Source organism: Pelobates fuscus, chromosome 6, assembly GCF_036172605.1.
Source record: "Pelobates fuscus isolate aPelFus1 chromosome 6, aPelFus1.pri, whole genome shotgun sequence".
NCBI classification, from domain to species: Eukaryota; Metazoa; Chordata; class Amphibia; order Anura; family Pelobatidae; genus Pelobates; species Pelobates fuscus.
Window position 1 is genome coordinate 224,765,654 of NC_086322.1, and position 16,002 is coordinate 224,781,655.

Sequence of the window (16,002 nt, forward strand, 5' to 3'; positions counted from 1 at the left end):
GTCATCAGCTGGACGGTAGCCAGCGGCACAAAACCATGGACCCAACTGGAATCCGATACCATCAACTGTGACCTCCGGACACTGCCTTGGATACCCGCGGCGGCGTACATACGCAAACGCATCACCAACCCCTTCGTGGCAGCAACCATGAGGATCTGGCACAGACAGGGCCCAAAACAATACCTGACTACAGATCCAGGCCCGCTGCTGCCACTAAGAGGCAACCCAGACTCCCCAGCGGGAGACCACACTGGGCCCAGCAATTCCTCGCATGGTAGACATCCTCGTGCACCCGTTCGACATTCGTCCGTTAACAGAACTCTTCCCGGACAGACCACTCACTTTTTCACACACACTGGCTAGAGCACAAATCTCCCAATACGCCAGATCCATCCCTGTTGAGTGAAACTACACAATTCGAACACCTTTGTATGCAAGACACGGAAACACCCCAAGCCATCTCACAGATATACACAATACTGGTCACCAGTAGGTACCTATTGGCACCGCCCTGCATAAGGAACTGGGAAGAAGACCTTGACGAGACCATGTCAGAAGCGGACTGGGACAAGTGCATCACCCCGGTACAAAAAACACCAAGCTCAGCACGCCTGCAAGAACACTCTTACAAGATACTCACCAGATGGTATCTGACACCGACGGCACTTCACGTCAGGAACCCAGACATACCAGACACCTGCTGGAGATGCGGGGAGGAAACAGGCACATTTCTACATATCTGGTGGGCATGCTCACGGCTCAGGCCCTTCTGGGACACAGTTAGAGACATAATACACGATTTAACGGACGAGATGCTCCCAGCCGTCTTTCTCCTCCATCACACCAGCATGGCCACGCAGACATACATTAGATCCGTAATACCGCGGTTGCTGAACGCAGCCAAAGCGATCATCCCCATCTATTGGAAGCAGGCAAACATACCCCCGATATCGAGATGGGTGGAAGAGGTAGAAACATACGAAGATATAAAGGCAAACACTCCGAAACACAGGGACCGAATAACCACATCAAATGACTTTCAACGACACCTGGCCCCGCAGTAGCCAGAAAGGACGGGAGAAAAGAGATGGTGATCGGGGAACCGGGCGGGGGACAGAGGGGTGCGGCGGACGGGGGCAGCGGCAGGGGGTGGAAACACATAGGCCCCCACTCCCCAACCAAACTCATTAACACACCTCAAAGGACAGACACAGAAGCTAAACAAGACCGAAAGACCTTAACAGGACACCCCCACTTAACATGACTAACAGGAGACACTGTATGAACGATACAGCCCTACACAGCGCCACCAGAAACCCGACCCAAAATAGACTCATGGACAGTTGAGACACAGAGTTGGGCAACACCGCAGTCAGCATAGGAGGGAAGAACACACACAGGAGACACAAAACCAAAAGTTTGCAATGCCACACACACACACACACACACACACCTAACCAAGACCCTTCAAACCAGACACAAAGAGATGACAAGAAAAAAAAAAAAAAAAAAACAGGCACCACACACCGAACACCCATCAGAACACGATGTCAACACAACCAAACAGGAAAAAACACACAGGAACTGAATTAACCACACTAATAGACGAGCCACACCATGGTATCACCATGGGCTGAAACAGTATGCCTTAGTGGCAGAGATACAAATTCGGCACACACGCGCAATGAAAACCAGACCTCCAAGCAGGCTACAACGCAGCAGAACCTAGAGATACTCAACGCCAAGTGCACACGAACCATTGAGATACTCTATACCACACACTGGCGCACCCCAGGTAAGTAAACCTAAAAACCACACCTATGACAATGACAAATACGGTACACAAATAGACGCGCACGACCATAACACACCAAGCTACACAAGGCAACGGACACTTAGAAGCACAGGTAATATACAGGTATACGTACCAGAGCAAAACAGGACGAGGTTAAAAGTCAGATATATGCCCCCCAGAGGAGACACAAATAGAGAGCTAACAGACCGAATGCTAACAGTAGAGAAGCAAGATACGATCAGCACACTGCTACGGCACCCCTGGTATAGATAAGACGCAACGCACCAGCAAAAAGACACAGGGCCCACAAAAAATGTATATGCACTGGGTTGAAACACTCAAAACCATATTCGCTTGTGTAATCACGATAAAGGTACACTACAAGTCTTACAGATGTCAAATGCGAGCAACTAAATATGCATATATCTACTGTATCACACCTGCAATAACCAACTAGCCTCTGCGTAGGCGACGAAATGCAAACAAATGTATGTACCGAAACCATGCGCCCCTGCGTGGGCGACCTTTGCTTTATTATTCACAAAGATGCTACCTGCATATATGTTACGACAACAATAAAAATATTCAAAACAAAACTTAATTGAGAATAAGTCTTATTGCTATAGAAACGTATCTGTGATCCTCAAAGCTAGAGACCCTAGACTAAATTTTAAAAATGAACTATATCAGAATTCGTGCTCGCCTTTGGTATCTACAGGGATGTAACTTGTTCCTCATTCCCACACTAGACCTGTACTTACACAAATTGGTGGATTTGGGACATAAATACATTCTTCACATTCTATGATTATCCCAAATCTTTTCCAGCAGCTCTCTCAGTTTAACATTCGTACAGTTTGGAGCCAATTAGACACTGAGCTATTCTGCAGTCACTTTGTGGGCCAAAAGCTCTGTCATTTACCATATACGCATCAAATTCTCATACCACCAATTTGTGCCTAAATTAAGCTGACTCACCTACCACAAGACAAATCTCTAATTCCACCCAAAATCCAGAACAAAAATGTCTCAGAGAAAAACTAGGCAGACCTTTTGTGTTTCATAAAGGGACACTATAGGCACCCAGACCACTTCTGCCCATTGGAGTGGTCTAGGTGCCAACTCCCACTACTCCTAACCCTGCAAATGTAATTATTGCAGTTTTCTATAAACTGCAATAATTACCTTGCAGGGTTAACTCCACCTCTATTGGCTGTCTACTAGACAGCCACTTCCTCCTTCATAGCACAGGAAACCTGTGCTAGAGCGTCGCTGGACGTCCTCACGCTGTGTGAGGATCTCCAGCGTCGCTCATTTCCCCATAGGAAAGCATTGAAATTGTTTTTCAATGCTTTCCTATGGGGAGACGTAATGCGCATGCGTGGCATTGCCGTGCATGCGTATTAGGTCTCCTCGGCCGGTGGGTGGGATCAGTCTCGCCCACCAGCCGACGCAATACAGAGGAGCGGCACGGAGGAGGAGACGGCGCGGAGGTAACTGGGGATTGGTGGGTGGGACCCTTCAGTGCCAGGAAAACGGATTGTTTTCCTGGCACTGGAGTTTCCCTTTAAGTGTGTAATAACTTTAATGCTGGCTGTTGTGGTTTCAGCACGGATGGCTACATGTATGTTTTGTCATGTTTCAAAGCGCATGCTAAGACTAGGAAAATTTGGCATACTATTTAACCTCTCACCCCTCCATTTATTTAGTGAATTTTCTCACCAATGATTTCTCACAAGACTTTCACGTAGGTCTCATATCATTCCCTAGAGGCACCTTTGAATGCAATAATCTACAGTCTGCCTTACACTAACCACTTACAGTAGATTTACTACTACAAAAAGAAATATAGACAATGGTTTCATGCTGGGTCCCTTTAATCACCACCTTTTGCATTTTGACAAACGAATTTATTGGAATAGATAGGCATATTCAGTAACAAAAAGAGGATTCTTTCCACATTCAGTAGCCACACCCAGCATGAATTCATTAATTCCATCAGAAGAATTTTCACTCCATTGTATAGCCGTGGATAAGGCCATACAGGACATTTTAAAAGCAGGAAAGTCAGCATGCCTTAGTAAAACCGATCTCTAACGTTTTCACACTGCTTCCTAAACACCCATCTCTATGGCATTTACATGGTGCTAAGTGGAGAAGAAAAAAAAAAAAACTATTTTTAAACCAAACTAACATTCTAAAAGCAGCACCAAAATATTTCACATATTTGCTGAAACACTTTGTTGGCTTCTGCTTAACATCACTATATGCCCGGACTTCTTATCAATAGAAGTTCATATTTCACCAGTGTTCCCAGCATCACAGCCCTGTTTTCAAAATTAGGGGTCCCCATATCCAAAGATAAAATGATAGGCCCCCTCCGTTAATCTTGTCTTTTTGATGGATTCCATATTAATGCAATTGAGTCTCCAAAAAGACAAGTCTTGGATACTCTAGTGTCTCCCTTTAAGTCAATGACCCTACCATCAGCTCTACCTCAAAAGGCTCACTTCCTAGGTGTTCTCTTTGGCTCCAATCTCTTAAAGCCGTCTTGTCCAATCACACCAAAATCTGCTACTTCCATCTCAAACATAGCTTGCATAATGCATGCTGCTAAGGTGGTCAATGCTGCTCTCATCGATCACCTTGACTACTGCAATCTGCTTGTGCATTCCCAGCTTGTCTCTAGTCTATATTGCGGTGGTGAGGCTAATCTTCCTTTTCACCTGCACTTATCATGCCTCCACATTGTCACTCCTTACACTGGCCTCCCATAAGATTTATGGCTCAATTTAAATTTCTGGTGCTTGCTTACAAGTCTCTACATAAGGCTTCTCCTGTCCTCATTAACTCACCAGTATATCCCGCCGAGGCCCCTACTCTCTGCTTAAGAGCTGCACCTATTCCTCCCTGCACGTTGGTAACCCACTCTGCTTCTTCTCCTGAAAAGGTCTTCCTAAAATCCTACCCTTTATTCCAGGGCTCCCCATACAGTCTCAATGGCAACATAGTTCCAGCAAACCAATCCGGCAAATGTAAATTTATAAAACCTGCAGACGGCAAGTTTTTTGACCCTATAACTTTCCAAAAAACAAAACCTGTGGGGCAATGTTGAACTCTGAGATCACAGCATAAAAGTGCACTTTTATAAAGTGTCATAACACCAGCCAGATAAAGCTGTTCTGAATGATGAACTGCTTTGTCTGAAGCGAAAAAGCAGTACTTTATGTCCTACATTTGTTTCCTGATGTTCTGGAAGTTGTTTTAAGGCAGGGGTGCTCAAAATGTAAATCCCGGATGTTTTAAAGCTACCCCTACCATGATGCTTTGTCATTTTAAATGTAAGCAAAGAATCAGGAGTCGTTCTTTAACATTTGGGATCTACTTTTGGGCACCACTGTGTTAAGGTAATAAAGGGTCAGAAATATGTATGTTTGTATTCCTGACCCTATAGTGTTCCTTTAAATTCTCACTTTAGTGATTAACCTTGAAAGAAAAAAAAAAATGGAGAAGCACTTCATTGGCCTGAGATCATCCATCCACAACCTTAGGTGGAGGAGCAGCAACATGGATGGAAAGAGTTTTAACTTCATAAAGAGGGGGAAAAAAACAAAACAAAAAAAACAGGCAACTTTTATACACAATTTTTTCCTTTATTATGTTCATGCATAAAAATAATACTTGATACAATTAGTATACAAGACAAAAAAAAAGTTAAGTCACCATCTCATGAGCCACAGCAGATTTAAATGCATTTTAAACAGTATATTTCAAGCTATTGCAAAACCTCTATTTCAGAATCCTTCCTAAATGGAGAAAATAAAAAAACAACAATTATTTTATCAAGTAAATATTCAAGTTAAAAAAACGTTGTGGACAACAAAAGCATAATAGATAATTTAAGGGTCAACACATTACCACGAATGACATGCATTATGTAGTATTACCTGTAAATGAACGCAGATGTCACTTGATTAGCCTTGACCATCTAACCTAGTACAAGAAATACAAAATGTCATTGTTTTGGTTGTGGAGAGAAAAAAAAATGTTTAAACAAAAATCATGTCCTCATACAAGAAAAAAAAAGTGTAATCAAAGAGTATCATAATGTGAACAGCAATAATAAGGTTAATCCTTGGACATAATCATAGCCAAGAGTTGTTACATTTAAGTCTGCAAAATGTTTTACCAAGTTACCTTTTAACATGGGATTGATCCTGTAAATGCTTCATGTGGATGCCATCAAGCTAGCAAATACAGCTTAGTGGAACGATTAGGTATTTCACCTGGAACAAATGGTATATGTTAATACATGTCCAATAGCAAGTATAAAAAACAAAAATGAAAGAGCCCCTCCAAAAAAAATAGACCCACCAAACTTATTTTGTTAAAATCAGTTATAACTGTTCAGCATGGATGAATGGATATATAAATACGTAAATCTAAAAGACACTTTGCACTGAGGAAAAAATTTTGTTTTTAAACATTTGCAAAGAATACGGATATTACAATTATTAAATAAAATCGTAGTCTTGTAAAACAGGATTAAAAACGCTAATTACAATGACTGACAGATTCTTTGCAGTGCGTGTGGTTGTTAAGGGATAGTGAGACTGAAGTTTAGGATTGGGTCTGAGAGGGGAGCATCTTTTTAGTTTTAATATATATATTTATAAATATAGTGTTCCTGTGGCGCTCTAGGTAGGGGGTCTCAATCTTCACCTCCGCCGAGTGAATGCACTTCCTGCAAGTCCCGGCACTACGTGAAATAGTGAGTGTTGCTGTGGTCTCCTCTGCAATTGTCCCCCTCATGGAACCGCCACTGCATCCCACTCACACAAAAGCAGAGTAAGTGCCTTCTGTTTTGGGCATACTCTGCATTGCCACCGCCTTGCGGGCCTAAGGCTGTCGGCCGGCATCCTATGGCTGCGTGCCCACAGAGGGCTCGGGTGCCATAGGTTCGCCATTGCTGCAATAGTATGTCTAGAGCAGTGTTTCCCGACCCAGTCCTCCAGGCACACCTACCAGTCCAGGATTTAGGGGTGACCCAGTTGTGTCTAAGGTGTTTTTTTTCTTCTAAAAACACCTTAGACAAAACTGGGTAATCCTTAAATCCTGGACTGGTAGGTGTGCCTTGAGGACTGGGTTGGGAAACACTGGTCTAGAGCAACCACTAGAGGCACTACCTGCTGTGTAGCTAGACTTCTACAGATCCTCATAGGGAGGCATTGATTCAATTGTTTATGGGGAAGGCCTAATGCCCATGCAGCGCTCGCCATGCATGTGCATTAGTTTCCCCCTCACGATGGCGCCTGAAGTGGTTAAAGTAGAACTTCTATTTTTACTCCATTCCGATCCTGCATTAAAAGCAGCTGCAATAAAGCATTCTTGCAGATTCTCTCCATGCTGCTGCTCACAGTGTGCCCATCTACAATCTCCTTAGGCTGACAGACAAGCATTGCTTTCCCTTTTGCTGAATTCAAGCAGTAGGCCTGACCAGAGGACTGTTTCCCTGAAGACATACAGATCATAGCATTCTTATCTCTGATCACATGCACACATTTGCCAAATAATTAACTAATTGAGAGGAGGGGAAATTCTTTTTAACCACAAGGCAGTTAAGTTTTATGCTAAACATTACCTAGTTTGAAGAACTCCTGTCTTAAATCCATGCTCAGATTATTCACATCATCCTGAGGGAACAAGAGAAATTGTTTAAATGTTTATATAAAAATAAAGTATTGGGTTTCACATATGAAAATTACATTTTCTACAATAATTTTTTTTTAATTTACGTTAAGCGAGAGTGCATTATAAATGCAACACCATCCATAGTCCTCGGCTAAGATACATTAATCACTTTATATCATGATGTGAACAGCAGTAAAATGCTTTCTTCATCGGACAAATGGTGGCAATGCAATACCTTTTTAGAAACTCCTACAGTTTGCTGCTTGCATTAAGAGACAACTCAAACTATTACCTGGCTTCAGTCGAGCACTTGTCACCAAGTGGTTTTTCATATCTGTTAAGATCAAAAGTAGGAAGAACACCATAATTGACAACGGTCTTGAAAACACACAGAGCTTGGAACACCGTTTGTCCAGGCATTAAGATGGCCTGGTTCTTCCACCGAGAACCTGAAAATGGAAGTCAAACATCAGAAAATGCTATGTGGCACAATATTTAAAGATTTGATAAAATACATAGTTTCATTATGCATGACCAAGAATTCTTACGTCCTCATAAACATAAAAGTGTCTTAATCACAGACATTCATGATGTGAACAGCAATAAGATTTAATCATTGGACGCAGAGTTATATTAAAAATAAAATGAAACTCACAGATATGGCGTGGCATCAGATTATGTGTGGAAACGAAGCAAGGAAGACCTCGCCCAGCACTAGATTCAAGGTAAATCTTAATCTATTTAGCAAGCTTTTAAAATAAGGGCCCTTGTGGACAAGATCAACAGGATAAGAGATAAAAACACATTGGCACAAAAGGGTTATAATAACCCTTTAAGCACACACCCCATAAATAACGAATTGACTAAACAGTTTAAAATTAGTGTTAACCAGACTTCAGGTAATTTGAACAGCTATTACACACTTTGCTGAAATAAGCCTTTAATCCAATTTAGTAATCATAAAAAAAATTGTACTCAAGTACAAGTGTGGTGTTGGTGTGATTGTATCAAGAACTCCAAATTCTTCAGACAATATAATAACTGGTTTAAAAGAATAGGCTTACACATCAAACGAAATAACACCTCCACGCTCTAGTCTAGACCATATCAATTTGTGGCATGTAAAGCTTTTATTACATTGGAATTCCAACAGTTGTCCATCTTTAACATTTAAAAATAAAAAATTGCTTTGAGATAGTAATAAAAAAAATATATATCTATTTTGATGTATCAGGACAGCACTTAGGAAGTTCATGACTTTAACCAACACTACCGGTTATATAAAAGGGATATAGAGTAGGAAAATCAGGATTTGAGCCAGCAAGCTAGGAATTAGTAGTTTATACCTATAGACAACTAAAGCACATTCTCATGGTTTTAATTAAGACACTTAAAAAGCCACCAAGCAGATTTAATATGGCCACTATATACACAGATGTAAAAATACCATGCAAGCATGTCATTACCTGCACCGACCTACACACAGTCCACAGTCTGTGCCGCCTCAATCCAAATGGCCGCAGATCCCCTCGCCACGCGCTCTTGTATAGAACGTTAGTGTATGTCACGTGATATACCCAGAACTAGCAGCAGCCACAACCGGAAGCTTCCAATTAGCCATTTTAAAACCTGGCAAAAAAACAAAACCAAATAAATAAAAAAACTAATTACGCGAAGGCCGCATAAAGAATGCATTTAATTAAAAAAATATATATACCGCTTCCAATAAATGTGTAACAACTCCCCAAAGGAATTGGTCATAAAAAATAAAATAAAAATTAAAGTTCACGCTCATCTCTTATATAGACACACTGTTTACAGCCCCACAGACCTTTCACCTTGTGGACTTTGTCACTTCCATTCATTTTAAATGTAGAATATTTTTTAAAAGGGAGGGGCGGTGACGCCGTGCGTACCTGACGTCATGGCGGTGCGTGCCAGCGTGGTTCCGCGTCTCCCTCTTCTCGTGCCCACACCAAGATGGCGGCCCTGGGTGGGCGGGGCCTGTGTTGCCACGTTGAGTCTGGACGTGGCCCGGGGGAGGAGCGGCGCACGGAGCTTGGAGAAGCCGGGCAGGAAGGCCGGGGCAGGCAGGCAGCGCGAGCCGCACAACGTTGCAGTCCCAGGGCGAGCCGCACTCCACAACGAGAAAGGCCGACCGTCAGCAGGAAGTTCTGATCCGTGTAGTCGGTTACGGCCAGCTGCTGTCACCCTGCATGCCCCTCACTGGCCATATCGCTGCCATACACAGACACCGCTCGCATTAAATCCACAGACAGTCACCTCCACCTTCAGTCCGCCCGGTGGGGTAACGGAGAGCGCCGAGGTGAGTCAGGGTGGCCGAAACGTAGAGCTCCCCTAGCTGTTAGAGAACTACAACTCCCTCAATGCATCATGGGAGTTGTAGTTTTACAAAGCAGCTATGTGCAATGTATTGTGCTCTTCCTGTCTGAGAGGTTAGAAAGCCATGGCCTGTGGGTGAGAGCCTTCTATCTGATTATCTGGGTGCACACAGTGACTCCTCTATGGCTGGGCATGCACTGGCATCCCCTAATAATAATACAGCATGGGAGGCTGGGAAGGAGTTCACTGGCTGCTGCACAACTACAACTACTTTCAATGCTCTGTCAGTAAGGCAGAGAGATCCCCAGCTCCTATCATTATGCCCTGACAGCCTTACAGCTGGTGGTAGTCCTGCTACAGCTGGAGAGCTCTCCTTTGGCACCCCTGTGCTAATGGGAATGCTAATGGTCAACTGATCTCCTGCTAATGAGGAGATAGAAATACCCCTTCTGTCTCTGGAAGCTACAACTTCTGCAATACCTCTTGCAAAAGAACAATGTTGCTCATCAATGTCCTCCTTATATTTGTCATCCAATACAGGGGATTTCTTTTAAATAAGATTTGGACAACTCTGCTTTCCTAGAGGTCCCAACGTGCAGGCTGTATATAGTTTAAAAATGACTCTTGTAGACCTTTTGATTGTTAGGATCTAGCCACCTCCTGTGCTGTAATCAAACTTTGCTTGTTGTAACTCCTTGTGTCTCTTGTTCACCCGTTGTTCAGCACTGCAGAATATGTTGGCACTTTTATATGTCAAAGTAATAATGGATGAGCTTCATACAGGCCTGACTGATCACATCATTGTATGAATGGACTTTGGACTTGACATCAGTGAGTGGTTGCACTGAATGCATTAGTATATGTTTGTATCCACAGAACCTGATGTTTAAATGAAATGTGCAGGTCTGTGCTCCCTTAAAGTGTTATCCAAATCTAAATAAGGTTTTCCTGTTGAGTTTGTGCCATCTGGCGGTCTGAATAGTTGCAAGTCCATTGATATCAGATGCATTGCTGAGTGAACTTGTTAATATGGGTTAGAGAGGCCCAAAACATGTCTTTGAGTAATAAATGAGTTTTCAGCAATATTGATACACTTTTGAACCCAGAATCTGGCCTGTTCCTTTTTCTTATTGGTTAATTATTTGAGTAGCTTCGACCAAATACCTCTAAAGTTCACAGAGACATGGCATTGAGTACCTACGTCTAAAGCACACGTAATGTGCAGAACTACCAGTGAGTTTTTGATAACTTCTGTTTGTCTGTTAAAATGGTTATTATAGGAACTTTATCTTTAATGAATGACACAATTGTGGGTAAAAAGTTATTCTGCTACATGCAGCTTTATGACTTGCAATTATATTTTCTTCCTTATGAATGAGTCTACTTAATGTAAACATATTAATGCATTTATTTGACTACTTCCCTTTTGAAACATCTTTATATATGGTATTTTATATCATTATAAGAGTCCAAGCATTAAGCTCTGATGTGCTTAGCCTTACAGTTTTATTTAAAGGGTTACTCCAATCACCATGACTACTTCAGTGTTTTGAAGTGGACATAGGACTTACAGTTTGCATGTGCAGCGTTTGAAATGCTGCACATACAGAGACATTTTAGATTGTTGCTAGTTGTGTAACTCCAACATTAGCGGCAAAAGCTAATGTTGATTCTGTGCGTATTCTTTGCAGTCATTCATTGGCTGAGAATGCCCAGCCGAAGCTCCTAGCCAATAAATGACCAGCCATATCGACACCCTTCTTCTGCAGCTTTGCACAAGCCAGACACATGTTAGTTGATATCAGAGTAGCCTCAACTTTCCCGATGAGATCAAGGTAAGAGGGCAGACTGTTGCAAAATGTTTTTGCCACATTAGCGAGGAATGGTGCTAGGGTAGCATCTTAACTTCTTCAGTGGTCTGTAGTAGCTTTTATGTAGGGATTGACCGATATTGATAACCAATAACTTACCGATATTCTGTACATTTACCGTTTGAGAAAAAAAAAACAATTTCTACACAAATCTACTGTTAACTGAACATGTTATGGTGCCAGCTGTCCCAAAGTAAGCCATTAAACCGTTTACCTTGCTATGTTAGGCTCTCACAAACGTTGGTCCATACTTTGGCATAAGCAATATCAATTATGTGCTGCAATAATGTGCAAATGTGTGTGTGGTTTTGCTGCTTAGAGTAGCTCTTTTGGACTGGTGTAAAGAGCCAAATTACCCATGACGATAATAAGCTTTCCTGAAGAGAAGAGTTTTTTTACAAAATTATGTGAAGGACTGTAGACTTGGGAGACCTCTGATTGGATGAGGTGGCACATTCCATATGAATGGTGCGACCCATGACACATCCTGTAGCTAGGAATTAGAAAAGCAAGTGTAAACAAAGAGAAGATTACTAACAGAGTGGAGTCACTTAAGGGTGGCATTGCTGACATTATGTATAATGTTGCCGTTCCTTTTCAGCACTACAATCACACATTCAAGGAAAGAAAAAAATCTATATATTTTGAGACAGATGATCAACTTTATTTTTTTTTTTTTAATTCGTTATTTTGGGTGTGCACGAAATGAACAAATTGCCGTTGTCCGCCACAACAGCGAACATTTGTATTACATGTCATGGCATTCGATATACAGGCACATTTCTATGATATTAATATGATCTCTAGTACAGTAGTTTAGTTTCACGTTTGGTTTTAAGTATGTTAGCATAATGCACATGTCACTGAGAAATAGAGAAGAGACGAAAAGAGGAAAGCATGGCTTATGCAGAGAGTGTACATTTAAGATTATCCTGAAATTGTATAAGATATAACTGGCTAGGTATGAGCAGGTAAAACTGTTAATCTATGCATGCTTAGTTGTATGATTGTTATATAGTTATTGAATTACAGGCTATGCATAACAGCAGGTACAGATTTCTATACACTGATGAATGGTTAACCACCAGGAAGACAGTGGAGCGCTGGGCTTGCCGGGTGGGTATACATGTGTGCTCAGACATTTTAAGTGCTTTCTGTGGGGCGCTGCGGAGGTGGTGAGTAATGGTGACAGTATAATGTCAAATAGAGGATGTACAGTCCTATGTTTATGTTTAGCAGCCTCTTGGTTGTTCCTGCAGCAGTGTTGGATCAGCCGGCGTTATGGCTATGAGTAAGTCCCTTGTGGTTCACGCTAAAATCTTATTCGCTTGGGTACTTGTCGGTCAGGAGTGCGTCTGTTCCTGTGTGTCTGCCGGAGCCTGCCTCAGATAGGGAGTAGTGTTTGTGCCCCATGTCCGCTGCTTCCCCATGTTTAGGGTCAGAGTCCTGCTAGGGTCCCCACAGGCCCGCCGGTAACAGTGGGAGATGATGCCTCGGGTGATAGGAGTATGCTCTTAGTACTGAGCCGAGCCTCCTTGGTAAGTATGCGCCCTTTGCAGTTATCCGTTGTGCGGGGGGAGTTCGCCGTTTGTCTGCAGATGTTCTATTCAGCACCAGTTCCCAGACTGTGCCCAGCCGTTGCTCTGCCGCTACCGCCTCTTTTCTCTGGCTTATGGTAGGCGCCCCGGCCATCTTGAGTTTTGCCATGCGGTCTCCGGTTTCTCTTACTGCTGTTCAAACGGCTTAAAGGGTCACCGCATCTCAGGTGGGGTCCGGGATAACCCCCCCCGGCCCACGGGGGGGAGAGCGGGGCCCTTGGTAGGCTTGAGGGAGGTCCCGCCGGACTAAGCGTAGGAGATCGTCCGTTTCTCCCGCCAGAGCCTCACAGCAGGCTGCAATCCCATCCGCCAGTTGATTGGCATCGCCGGTAGGACGGGAGCCGACGGCTACCCCAAGGGTTGTTGCTTGGGTCCCCTTTACCTTCTTGCCTTAGCTGGTTATTATTTAGGTGAAATAGGGTAATTTTGGGCTGTTTATTCAGGTTTCGCCGGGGAGCCGAGGTGCTCCATGTCCGTCCAGCTCCCAGGTTACTTCATTGAGCTGAAGTGGTCTGGGTGACTATAGTGTCCTTTTAAGAATGTGCCCTAAACTTTACTGCTAAAAAAGAAATCACTTGATTGAGTTCTTAATTGGTTCTTGAGTTTCTTTCCCAAGTTAATATTTGCCCTCTGGCTACTCCACATTTGGAAGCATCATTGGGTGTCAATGGCTAGCCTGGAATCTTGTTCCAGGCTAGTTCATGTCCGTTGTGTGCATATTTCATTGCACAAATGCCATTCACTGACTGAGAGCAATGGGTTTACCAGGGGACGACGGCCAAGGTACTCCTACCATCATAACCACTTCAGTGGGCTGTAGTGCATGTGATGAGTGGAGTAACCCTTTAACTTTCATGTGGATGTCTGGGATGTGAGCGGAAGAAGATGGGTCTATTGCTGAACTCCTCTCTGGTAATAGGAGATCCTTGTGACTCCGATTTACTTCAGTTTATTTATTTCCTTTATAACAATTTAACCTTTTACTGCTTGCATATCCACTGGAAGACTTATGTAGTTTCACCTTCAAAAGCAAGACAATTTATTCTGTGAATACACCTTTATTGATGTTTTATAAATATCCTAGTATTGTACTTTGTTTAGGATATGGGCCTATTCTCTTCAGTTTTTTTAGCTGACCTTAAAGGATCACTATAGGGTCAGGAACACAAACATGTATTCCTGACCCTATAGTGTTAAAACCACCATCTGGAACCCTCATGCCTCCATAAATATAGTAAAAATCTTACTGTATTCAAGCCTGAAGCTGTAGATCTGCATGCTGTTTGCCTAAAAAAAAAAACCCAAGCAGTCTGCTGACATCATCAGAAGTGGTAGCCTGATCCAATCACAGTGCTTCTCCATAGGATTGGCTGAGACTGACGAGGAGGCAAATCAGGGGCAGAGTTCAGCTCAATTCAAACGCAGCCCTGGCCAATCAGCATCTCCTCATAGAAATGAATTGAATCAATGCATCTCTATGAGGAAAGTTCAGTGTCTGCATGCAGAGGGAGGAGATACTGAATGTTTGGATGCATTTTAGGCAGCCATGACCCAGGAAGGATCTCTAACAGCCATCTGTGGAGTGGCCAGTGAAGTTATTACTAGGCTGTAATGTAAACAATGCATTTTCTCTGAAAAGACAGTGTTTACAGCAAAAAGCCTGAAGGTGATGATTCTACTCACCAGAACAAATTCAATAGACTGTAGTTGTTCTGGTGACTATAGTGTCCCTTTAAATTGTTCCAATTCAGATATGCACACACTGTGCAATTTACTTAATTTACTTATTAATTGCTTTTAATATCTAATTTGCTAATCCAGATCATGTTAAGGTTCTACTGATGAGCTCTAAGATATTCATTTAGTGACTTGGGAATGTTTTTTTCCTCTGCATTCCATTTTCCTCTATTTTACCGGTTACAGATATATAAAATCGTATATTACCTTTACATTTCCTACGTGTACTAATTCTATACCCTGGTTGTAACCATTTAAAATAAGGACACTAAGTAAACAAACTGGTGCCATTATACCTAAAAATCATTAAATAGTTCCATGGACGTGTACAAATCAGGACATCAGTTTAGTTCAAAAATAGAAGTTCTTGTGGCCTGTTTTGTGATAAGGTTTGTAGTGACTCATTCTACTTTGTTCTGATACTTGATTTAAAAGTTTGCAGGGATCAAAGGACAAACCACCATTCTAGTGTAGTTATATGCCATGTGTTTTTACACCGTGGTTTGATTTTAGAGCTAAATTACAAATAATTCTGCATTCTAATAGTTTGTCTTTCACTAAATTTTGTGAAGTAAGAAGCTGTGCCACACGTGCTTGCACTGTACAATATAGAAGCCTCATAGAAATTATTATAGCTCTTTTTTTTGTCTATTTGTATCGAAATATAATTAAATGATAAACTGATTTTGTTGTTTGTTTTTATTTATTTATTTTGAATGGTTTGACTTCTTACATAGGGTCTTCTAGGTGTCACTCTCCACCTCCACTATAAACTTCAGACAGCCCTGCAGTGCAGAATTTGTCCTCTTAGCACCTTTCAGTTCTCTTCTAAAATAAGTGGTCTTGGAGGTTGAAGTAACCCTTAAATCTTTTCCAAGCAGTTTAACACTAAGGTCACTGGCCACCCACAGTTAGCCCTTACTGAAGGTATGGCTAAGGCAAAGATCACATACTTCCTTCTGCCCTT

General features: G+C 42.3%; 1 protein-coding gene and 1 long non-coding RNA gene across 10 annotated transcripts in view; one reads left to right on the plus strand and one right to left on the minus strand.

Annotated features, from left to right (window-relative positions):
• Positions 1-5,461: 5,461 nt before the first annotated feature.
• On the minus strand, positions 5,462-9,086 carry LOC134565715 (uncharacterized). Of its 2 annotated transcripts, XR_010083966.1 has the most exons (6): positions 8,953-9,086; positions 7,779-7,935; positions 7,437-7,488; positions 5,993-6,081; positions 5,743-5,788; positions 5,462-5,601 (listed from the first exon to the last, which is right to left on the minus strand). It is a non-coding gene; the product is annotated as an uncharacterized LOC134565715 (long non-coding RNA). The 2 variants fall into 2 exon arrangements; XR_010083965.1 differs by lacking the exon at positions 5,462-5,601 and having other exon boundaries at positions 5,643-5,788; positions 8,953-9,084.
• A 427-nt stretch (positions 9,087-9,513) lies between these two features.
• The window catches only part of SEC31A (SEC31 homolog A, COPII coat complex component), a 61,929-nt gene continuing 55,440 nt past the window's right edge, over positions 9,514-16,002 (plus strand). For all 8 annotated transcript variants that reach the window (XM_063458784.1, XM_063458785.1, XM_063458786.1 and 5 more), the window contains exon 1: positions 9,514-9,812. The gene's annotated coding sequence lies outside the window, so the exon portion shown is untranslated. The remainder of the gene's footprint in view (positions 9,813-16,002) is intronic.